Genomic DNA, 9775 nt, shown 5'->3' with positions numbered 1-9775 from the left:
CTATGGTGAAAGATGCTGTGGGGTTTTAACTTAATTTTTTTTTTTTCCCTAGGGTCGGGATTAAATGTACGAGATGGTATTTCTTGTTTGGACTCAGATGTTTATCAGTTCTTATTTATATTACAGTCTCACAAACCCTGAGTTCTGCACCACTTCACTCATACAAACTGAAAATGGAGCCGTGTCTCTCTCTCTACAAGGCTTTTTAAGGATAAACTGTCTAATTAAGAAATGACACTTAAATTATTTTTATTTTTAACTTAATAATCAACTGCCCGTGGTTCATAATATGGACGTTTTTATCTAATTACACAATACTACCTAAACCCATGAAGAAGAAAGTGAAGAAGAACTAGCTTCTGCTTTAAAACTTTTACCTTGTTTTTTATATATTACTATATTCTAAAGCTTTAAACTCTAAGTTTAATATTATGTGATATTACACATTTCTATTCATACTACACACTTATAATCTTAGTTCTGTCATTCAGTTTTGGAAACCTTTTTTACAGCTTCAGGTCAAATGCAGTGTTCTCTTGAGAATCATTGCCTGTCAACTCAAAAAGTCTAAAACTGTCAACAGTCAAAGCTCTAACAAGATGCTTCCATGTAAAATCTTGTGTCACACCTACCATGCTACAGTAAAATCTGGAGGTTGGGTTTTGTTTGTTTGTTTTTAAATTTAAATCAAACGAATTCTGGAATTAAATCTCTTCAGATTCCTCACTTGATGGATTGTTTGGCAGTTGATACAGAAATAAAACACCGTGTTGGATGCTACCTTTTCAGAACTCAAAATGTCCCTCAGACATTTTTGGAGGTTCCGGGCCCAGGTCAGAAGCATTAGAGCCCCTGGCAGGCAGCTGGAAACAGCTGTGATTTTGGGTTTGAACCATGGAATGACTTACCAACTTTGGAGGAAGAACAAGAAGTCACAAAACTTTAGATATTACAGCAGAAGTAGTCACAAAGTAAAGGGAAGAATTTTTGAGTGCTGTACAGGGGGGTTTTGGTTTTATACATGGGGGTCAGAAGTTTTAAGATGGATTTGGGATTTGGGCCTGTCCTGTCCTCCCTCTTTCTCCTTCCTCACCTCCATGTTCTTGGTGATGTTGACACTCACAGATTGGTTTAGAGTAGAAAGGTACCATTTAATATAGGTAATGGGCATTGGGGAAAAACTGTAAACATGTAACACGTAATGTACCATATAAAAGATAGAAAAGCACCATTTAATATAGGTAATAGGCATTGGGGAAAAACTGTAAACATTTAACACGTAATGTACCATATAAAAGATAGAAAAGCACCATTTAATATAGGTAATAGGTATTGGGGAAAAACTATAAACATGTAACACATAATGTACCATATAAAAGACAGCAGCAGCCCTGGGCAGGGAGAGAAGAAGCAGTCGGGGTCAGAGAGGATGTCAGGGTGTGTGTGTGCCTCTGCCTGAGCTGTGAGCAAACCACAGCAGCCCCAGAAGAAAATCTTTTAGATAACTCGCAATAAACTGCCTTGAGACTGGACAACAGGAGAATACTGAGCCTTTTTTTGGAAGCACAGCTTGGAGGAGAAGTTTTTCCACCACACAGAGCCACCCCTGACCTAGGGTGGTCTTCGACACTACCTGAAAACCTGGTGGCTCTCTGTTTTATGCGTGTTCAGGGGCTAAACTGCCAGTCAGACATCTCATTCTTGTTTCTAAAAGGATAAATATAATCTCTGACCTGAAGTCTTCCTCAAAGACTCACCAGTGAGGGGGGACCAGTGCAGCTTTTGGTGTTTAAGGCACCAGCAAAGCACAATTGATACAGGCACTGCTTAAACCGTGGTTCTGTTCCCACTGGAGTTCCCTGCATGCCTATCTAGGGATGGAGATGGATCATTAAACAGCTGAAGTCCTCTCTGGAGGACAGGGAAAAGGGATTTTTGCAGCTGCAGGGCAGGATCTCTGTGTGCCCACAGCCCACAGCAGAGCCAAGCTCACACCTGGGCTGTTCCCCAGGTAAAAACACACATGTGTCCAGCTGTGAGCCTGCTGGACTCTCCTCCTTGCAAGCAATGTATTTTAAAGGAGGAAATAAAACATGCAGCTGAAGGCACGGAGGTGGATGTGGCAAGATGCAAGGCAGGTTCACCTCGGGGCAGATTATTCTTGTCAAACCTGGTATCTGATTTTCTAGAGATCAGATTTGCCATAAACTTTTCCTCTCTCAGTTCCAAAAACGCTGCAGGGCAAGGTATGGGTTTACCTGGAGAAGGAGGAGGCTGAGATGGGCAAAACTGAAGGGATGGAGCCTCAGGCAGTGGGGAGAAGAGTCAGCAACAGAGGCTCCTTCCCCAGGAGTGTTTCCAAGACTCATCTGACTCAATAATTTTCCTCATGGCCTTGGCTCAGAACGTCAGCATGTGCTAATAAAATTTGCTGATGTCACAAAACTGGGAAGCAGCTTCAGTTCAGAATGTTAGAGCATGTTACAGTAAGACCTCATGATCCAAAGTAGCAGAAAAGGGAGGAAATCCAGTAGTGCAAGGTCATGCCTTTGGGAATTACTGATTTTTTTTCTCCAAGCAAGAAATTCATCACCTGGCAGCAACAGAGCTTTCTCCCCTGAGGAAAGGGCAGTTAGGAATGATAACAGGATGCAGATGTGAAGAGGGAACTTCAGCCTTAAAATGCTTCCAAAGAGGTGCCTCTGTTAGGGATGTCCTAGGAAGGGTTAAAGTAATGCCACTGTACAAGCTTTTGGTCAGATTTCCTTTGCAACTGCAGGTACAATTCTTGCTTCCAATTCCCAGCATGAACTCCCAAGGGGCATAAATTAGGGATGGAGAAGGATTATCAGGATAATCAGAAGAGAAAAGGCTGCATCACCTGGATACTTCTGCTAAAAGCTTTGCCTTGGGAAAAGAGCAGGATAAAAACTCGAAAGGGTTTAGGGTGGAGCTCAGGGAAAGGTTCTTCCCCAGAGGTGCTGGCACTGCCCAGGGAATGGGCACGGCCCCGAGGCTGCCAGAGCTGCAGGAGCCTTTGGGCAGCGCTGCCAGGGATGCCCAGGGTGGGATTTTGGGGGGTCTGGGCAGGGCAGGGCTGGCACTGGACGGGATCCCTGTGGGTCCCTTCCAGCCCAGGATATTCTGTGATCCTGTAATTCTGTAAATTAGGTGTTCCCTATTAGAGTGCTGGGCAGAAACACTTGGGAAGAGCTGCCAGGATAATTTCCTCATAAGAACATATGGATGCACACTGGCCATCCATTTATTTAGGCTGTAAATTAGATGGAATGTTTGAATCACTGGGATAACCAGATCTAGGAAAAGGCTTCCTATGGGATCCTAGAGTCAAATAATCCACCTACTCTTTGATGAGTTAGAAAAGGGAAGGATATATCTGAAGCATGTGATGCAACAATTCTTTTTTTAATCCCTTCCTCTGTCCTAGCTGACTTTCTCAGTGCTATCCATCAATAACATAAGTGATAAAACATGGAGCTTTGAAGCTCTAACTTTTTCTCTGCTTTCAAAAGATAATTGAAGGCAGTTGCAAGCCTTACCCTGCCTGAAGAGGATTGCAGAGTGTGGACTCAGGTTTCTGAGTATAAATTAGCACATAAAGTATGAAAGTGAGATTTCAAAGGCAGGTCCAAACCGCTTACACTGAAGAAAAAAAAAAATATCTGACTACAGCAAGGTCTTTAAAAAACCCTGTTGAAAGAACTGGGAGTAGTAAAGACTTCAAATACTTTTATTTTGCATGCTGTCCTTGGTCTTTTTCCACAACAAATTTCGAGCACAACAGATTTTTCCCGTTCACTACTGAGTCACCTGCAAGAGGTTCAGAAGTTTTTTCCCATCTGTCTGCTTGCATTGCTCTGGCTCCACAGAGCCCTACAGGTGTATGGTGGTGATAATAGTTATATAAATAATTTTTAGAAATTTTTCCCCATGGACTCACAAAAGCTGGAGTGTCTTGGCCTGGCAGGTTTGGCAGGAAAGGCATTTTCCCTTGTGCAGCATTCATTTTTTTGATGCCTACAGCACTGCCCAACAAGAGGGAATTGCAGCGTTTTTCATTCTTTGGAAATGTTCTATTTAAAATAATTACACTCAATTATTATCACTCAACAACTGGGACTTCCTGCCCTAAAAGCTCTTTGTTTGTAAGTCATCACCCACCTCTCTATTAATAAATTCTCCAGTAATCCAATGTATTTGAGGACTACATGGAATGGCATGATTAATGCCTCCTGCTCATATTTTCCCACTTTCCTGGTAAATCAGGAATGAGAAACAGCCAGAGCATCTCCACCTGAGCACTGTCAGCTCAGGGCTCCTCTTCTTTTAATCACATTTTCTGCATCCAGCCCTGCTTTCCTCACACCCAGCCCCACCCAGCCCCTCTGGAGTCTTGCGAAAATTGAGTAGAAGCCAGTTTTCAGTTTTCCTTCCCTCCCCCAAAATTCCCTCTCTTTCATCCTGCATTGAGTCATCTCAGAAGATTTTCCTACACCCCTCCAGCAGCCTCCAGGCCCGCTCTCCTCACACCTTGCCAGCCCTTCAGCACTCCAGAGACTCCTTGAACATTCCCATTCATGCTCCTCACCTCCCCTGGAAGCAAGCCCTGCCTTATCTTGTTGCTGGAGATCAGAGCCCAGAACAAGCAGCAGTCAACCAAGTCCCCAGGGAACACCCCAGGTGTGTTTTCACACCGAGCCTTAATCACCTCCCAGCAAGCCTGCACTCGTTCCTGACTCCAATTCCAAGCTCAAAGCCAAGCTTTCCCAAAAGGTTTTAATTCAGAACTCTAATTTTTTGTTGTTGATGTTGTTGCTGCGCCTCATCAACGTCACATGCAATCCCCACTTTGTTGATAGGGTGGATTTTATGAAAAAAAATGTTGCTTTATTTATTTATTTATTTATTTATTTATTGTTCTGTTGAGAGCCAGGGCTTGTATGGGTAGGCAGACAGAGAGATCCATCACTTCTCAGATACTAAACCACTTTTTTTTCTACTCATTTCAGCTCTCCACAGTGCTGCAACTACGTCCTTGCTGCTTTTCTCTCTCTGAAACGTGTCTCTGTCTCCCTGTCACTGAAGTGAAGAGGATTTAGCCCCAGGTGAGAGCAGCCAGGAGAGCAGGAGTGCAGTGACAGTGCCAACAGGAACATGGCCAGAGGGGTAAAGTTGTCTCATCCTTTGTGATCCTCAGCACAGACAGCTTTTGAGGCAGCAAAACAACACTTCTCATGTCCCTGAAGTGGTGTGGAGAGGGTGGAGGGCAGACTTTTCTTCAAGGGTTCTTCAGCTGGCCTTTGAAGGAGACCTGTCTTATTAATACTTTCCTTAAATGCTCTGCAGCAGCACTGAAAAGAAAAAAACCACTTTTTATTCCACACATAGCTGCCTTCAAAGAAAGATGGTTTGTGGAAAGAGGAAATGGCTTTTCTTAGGTTCCCTAACACAGCTGGAAAACACAGGTGAGGTTTTGGGCACAGAGCCCTTTTTATGGCTTCTTTCTCCTATAATTGCTTTAGGATGTGTAACGGATGTACAGCACACCTACAGCCAAAAAGAAAATAAATTCCCTCTGAGCATATCGGCGTGGCTGTGAGCTTTTCAGCAGGACCATCCTTTCCATTCCTCTGCTGGTCTTGTGCTGAAATGAGGAACTGCTGAATTACAGCCTGCTGGAAGGGTGCAGGTCAGTGCCAGGGGAGTGCAGCCACTGCCCCAGCCTGGCCTACAAAGCAAAGAGTAATGGGCAGAAAAGGGATGGTTTCCCCCATCCAACCACCTCAGCCTCTTTGTAGACCCTCTAAGTTGAAATCATTAAAAAATCATTCTCAGACACCTCTTACCATGCAAACAAAGGAGCCTCAAAATCCTCCAGAGGTGGTTCCTCATGCAAGCAGAGAAACAGAATTAACATCTTGGCTTTCTCCTCGAATATTTCATCTGATATATTCTGAAAACAAGTAAATCTGTTGAATTAAGCTGAGGAACACACTGAAGCTCTTCAAAAACACTCTGGGAAAACAATGGCACTTGCAGTGACTTTCCTCCAGCACATCAAGGAGGAGAGAACAAAGGGCCGATTTAGGCGCCTGAAGAACGGAGTTATTGTTCTTTTATTTCCTACACATCCCCACCCAGACAGCACCGAGCCCTTCCTCCAAACAACACCAGGCCGTGGATGTCTCAGCTGATGTGTCTGTGCCACCAGGCAGGAACACAAAGTGCTTTACCCGATTGCTTAACCAGCGCTGAGCCAGGGCTGTAACCCCTTGGCAAATATGCAGGGGTGGGGGGTGCGGGGGGGGGTTAAGCCAAATTTGCATTTAGGTGTAGAGACGTGGCTCTGACTTGTCTCCACGTTTGAAACCTCATTAATTTTCCCTTTGATTCATTCATTCAGTCAGTTGCCTGTTGGCATGAACCTTGCTGCGTGCTGAAACTTGACCTCCAAGGGTGTTCAAAGCCCGGGCAGGAGCGCTGGTTTGATCAACATCTCCTTAAACAACAAATTTCCAGTAAGAGGAGAGATTTCTGCCAGATGAGTGTGGCAGGAGCTGCTCTTCTGTCCCCCAGTGATGGCTGGACAGCTTGGCCATAAATCACCACCCCACAAAGGCTCCTTTCCAGGTCAAGGCTTCACCTCTGGCCCCAGTGGCTGCTCACTGAAGCTGCTCCATCCTCCAGGAGTTTCCAGGAGGAAAACATCAAATGTGTGATCACCACCAGCACTGCTGCTGCTTTGGTGATGAATTGGGACAGGAACTGTCTGCGTGCTGCCTGACACAGTGGTGGCCTAACCCAAACCCAGCCCATAACAAACTGCAGCTGCAGCTCCAGGAATCCTGGATGCCCTCGCTTCTGCACTCTGCCCATGGTTTCCAGCCTGGTGGGAAAGTAAAAGCAAATGAAGGCAGAAAAAAGACAGCTACATCTGAAGTAATTCCTTCACTTCCCTCTGTGCTATTGCTGTGAAACGCTTTCCACCAAAACGCTCAAAGAACCTTTTAACAGAAAAATCAGATTAATAGGAGGGATCATGGCAGCACTGGCTTCCTCACAGCTGGGCTTTGGTTTCTGAGCCATTGACTTGTTCTCTCATCACACTAAAATAAAAAATAAGTTGTCACAACTCAGGGATCTCTACAGGCTTTCTTGCAGCATGAGCAAAGCCAACTGAGGTTATGTTTGCCCAGGCTAGGGCAGCTAACACTCAGTAACTAACGTGGGATGGCCATTCATCAGCTCACTGGAGGCATCAGTTTATCTGAGCTAATGTCCCTTAGCAGCCAACAGAAAGGAGGAGAAGAAAATCCAGGGGAATTCACCTTACCCTAAGACAGAAAGCAAAATTAGGCCAGTTGACTCATGCCCAAAACACACCCATTTCTCCTGCTGCCAGTAAAGGGAGCCTTGGGTGATGGAGACAGCCCAGGTAGGTGAGTCAAAGCCACCCCCACCTGGGAGCCCTCAGCCACCAGAGCCTGGTCCAACCCCTGCCCCCAAGCTGGCTGTGGAAGGAGAATGTTCTCATCCCTTCTCACGCTTCATGAAGAGCTGCAGAGGGTCTCCATCTCCCAGAGGGAACATTCCCACACCTCCAGGAGTTGTGTGGAGAGATTTCCTGCCCAGCTCTTGCCCCTCTGCCACCCCCACTGCCCATGCCCACGCTTGGCCGCTGGGAGAAGCCCCCAAGGAGCAGAGACATCCGAGGTGGCACCCGGTGGATCTCCTGCAGCCTGGGGGCTGGCAGGCTGTCCCCAGCCCTTGGAGGGATGTGGCAACTCAGAGAGGGTGTCCACACTCACTGCATGCACGTCCCAGCTCTGCCGGGGAGGTGTTTGGGTGTGCACACTCACACTGTGAATTAATGCTGGGGAGCAAACACCGTGCATGAGCCAGGGACCCACCAACGTGAAACTTGTCAGACAAATCGCTGAGACTTCAGCTCAGAGCACGCAGGGGAAGGAGGGGGGATATCACCCATCACACCACCGTGGCCACTCAGCACGGAAAAGGAAAAAATAGCAGCTGCTGCTGCGTAGTTCGGAAATATAAAAATAGTTTGGCTGTTCCCTTACCCTTTCCCTTCAGTCATCGCTGCAGCCGCGGGGTTTGTTTGTCTCCGTTGCTATGGGGAGGCTCTGGCTGCCAGTCCCTGCTGGGGAGCAGAGTCCTGCTGGTCCTTGAGCTCAGGGAAGTGGCTCTGTGGCAGCCCCAAGTCTGGGCTGTGTGGCATCCCCAAGTCTGGGCTCAGTGGCATCCCCAAGTCTGGGCTCAGTGACAGACCCAAGTCTGGGTTCTGTAACATCCCCAAGTCTGGGTTCTGTGAAAGCCCCAAGTCTAGGCTCAGTGACATCCCCAAATCTGGGCTCAGTGACATCCCCAAGTCTGGGCTCAGTGGCAGCCCCAAGTCTGGGCTGTGTGGCATCCCCAAGTCTGGGTTCTGTGACATTCCCAAGTGTGGGTTCTGTGGCAGCCCCAAATCTGGGCTCTGTGGCAGCCCCAAGTCTGGGTTCTGTGACATCCCCAAATCTGGGCTCAGTGACAGCCCCAAGTCTGGGCTCAGTGACATCCCCAAATCTGGCTTTCTGCGTGATGCCTGACCCGCTGCATCCCGGTGCCGTGGGCATCAGCGCATCCCCCCATCCCTCAAAGCATTTTCTGCCCTTCCAGGAGAGCTCTGGTGCCTGGGCATGAGGCAAGGCTGCCCCTTGCCAAGAGTGGCACCCACCCCGTGAAATCCCTGTCACCGCCATGTGATACCTGCGGCCATGGTGTCTGTAATAAATAAAAAGGTATTTGTTCTTCAAAACGAGCATTGAAGGAGATAAGAATTTGAAATGAGTAGGGAATCTCAAGATGTGGGAGGAGAAGGAGAAAAGGGGGGAAACAGCAAGTATTCTGCTTAAGAATTTTGCAGATGTAACTAGCATAGAAGACTGTGTAACTAATTATATACAAGTTAACTTTTAGGCCGAGGACAATCTGCAAGGAAGATGAGGAGCCTTCATTCCTATGACCACCAAGGGCAGAAAAAAGACCCCCTAGCTACCAATTGCACCGGTGAAGAGTACATCGAGAGAAAATACATCAACTGGGGAAAAAACAAACAAACAAAAAAGGACTATAAAACAAAAAGGTCAAAGGGGGAAGGTGCACCGTGGCAGAGCAGAGGCTCCCTGGCTGCCCAGCACTGTTCTTTTGCTTAATACCACTTGCTTAATAGATTCTTGTTAATTGATTTATCTATAATTAGCCTTCCCAATTGAATTTGTCCATAACAGTGTCCAACCTGGGTGTCAAACACAGGTTTTGGATCGATGGCTGCAGCCCTGCCCATGAAACCAAAGAGGAGATAATACACCCAAGTGCACTAGAAAGTTTCTCAGGAATTCTGGTGGATCAGCAGAAATTTGATTGCATACCTCTGCCACAGATATCACCACCATGGCCACCCAGTGGCCATGTCCCACTGGGAACAGCCCTGGGAAACAGCCTGGACCAAATTCTGCAGCCTTGGGCTGAGTGTGCTGGGAGTGACGCTGCAGAGCCAGGGAGAGCAGAGCAGGGAAGGGCTCCTGTCCCCCTCCTCACAGCCAGGGAGGGCTGGGGGCTCAGCACAGCAGTCTGCCTGTCCCCAGCAGCAGTGGCAGCTCTGCAGGCTGCTGAAGTGGTGGCACTTGCAGCCCTCAGCAGCCCTGCAGGAGCACCAACACCTCTCACAGGTCCCTGATAACGAGTGTCTGCAGGC

At 47.1% G+C, this 9775-nt stretch overlaps 1 long non-coding RNA gene across 1 annotated transcript; it reads right to left on the bottom strand.

Annotated features, from left to right (window-relative positions):
- Window positions 1-5023: 5023 nt before the first annotated feature.
- LOC110469073 (uncharacterized) lies at window positions 5024-8125 on the bottom strand. The gene is made up of 3 exons (XR_002465183.3): window positions 8103-8125; window positions 5868-5974; window positions 5024-5372 (listed from the first exon to the last, which is right to left on the bottom strand). It is a non-coding gene; the product is annotated as an uncharacterized LOC110469073 (long non-coding RNA).
- Window positions 8126-9775: the final 1650 nt, after the last annotated feature.

Source organism: Lonchura striata, chromosome 2 (assembly GCF_046129695.1).
Source record: "Lonchura striata isolate bLonStr1 chromosome 2, bLonStr1.mat, whole genome shotgun sequence".
In the NCBI taxonomy this organism is placed as follows: domain Eukaryota; kingdom Metazoa; phylum Chordata; class Aves; order Passeriformes; family Estrildidae; genus Lonchura; species Lonchura striata.
The sequence above is the reverse complement of the archived record's forward strand: the minus strand, read 5'-3'. Positions and strand labels throughout refer to the sequence as shown.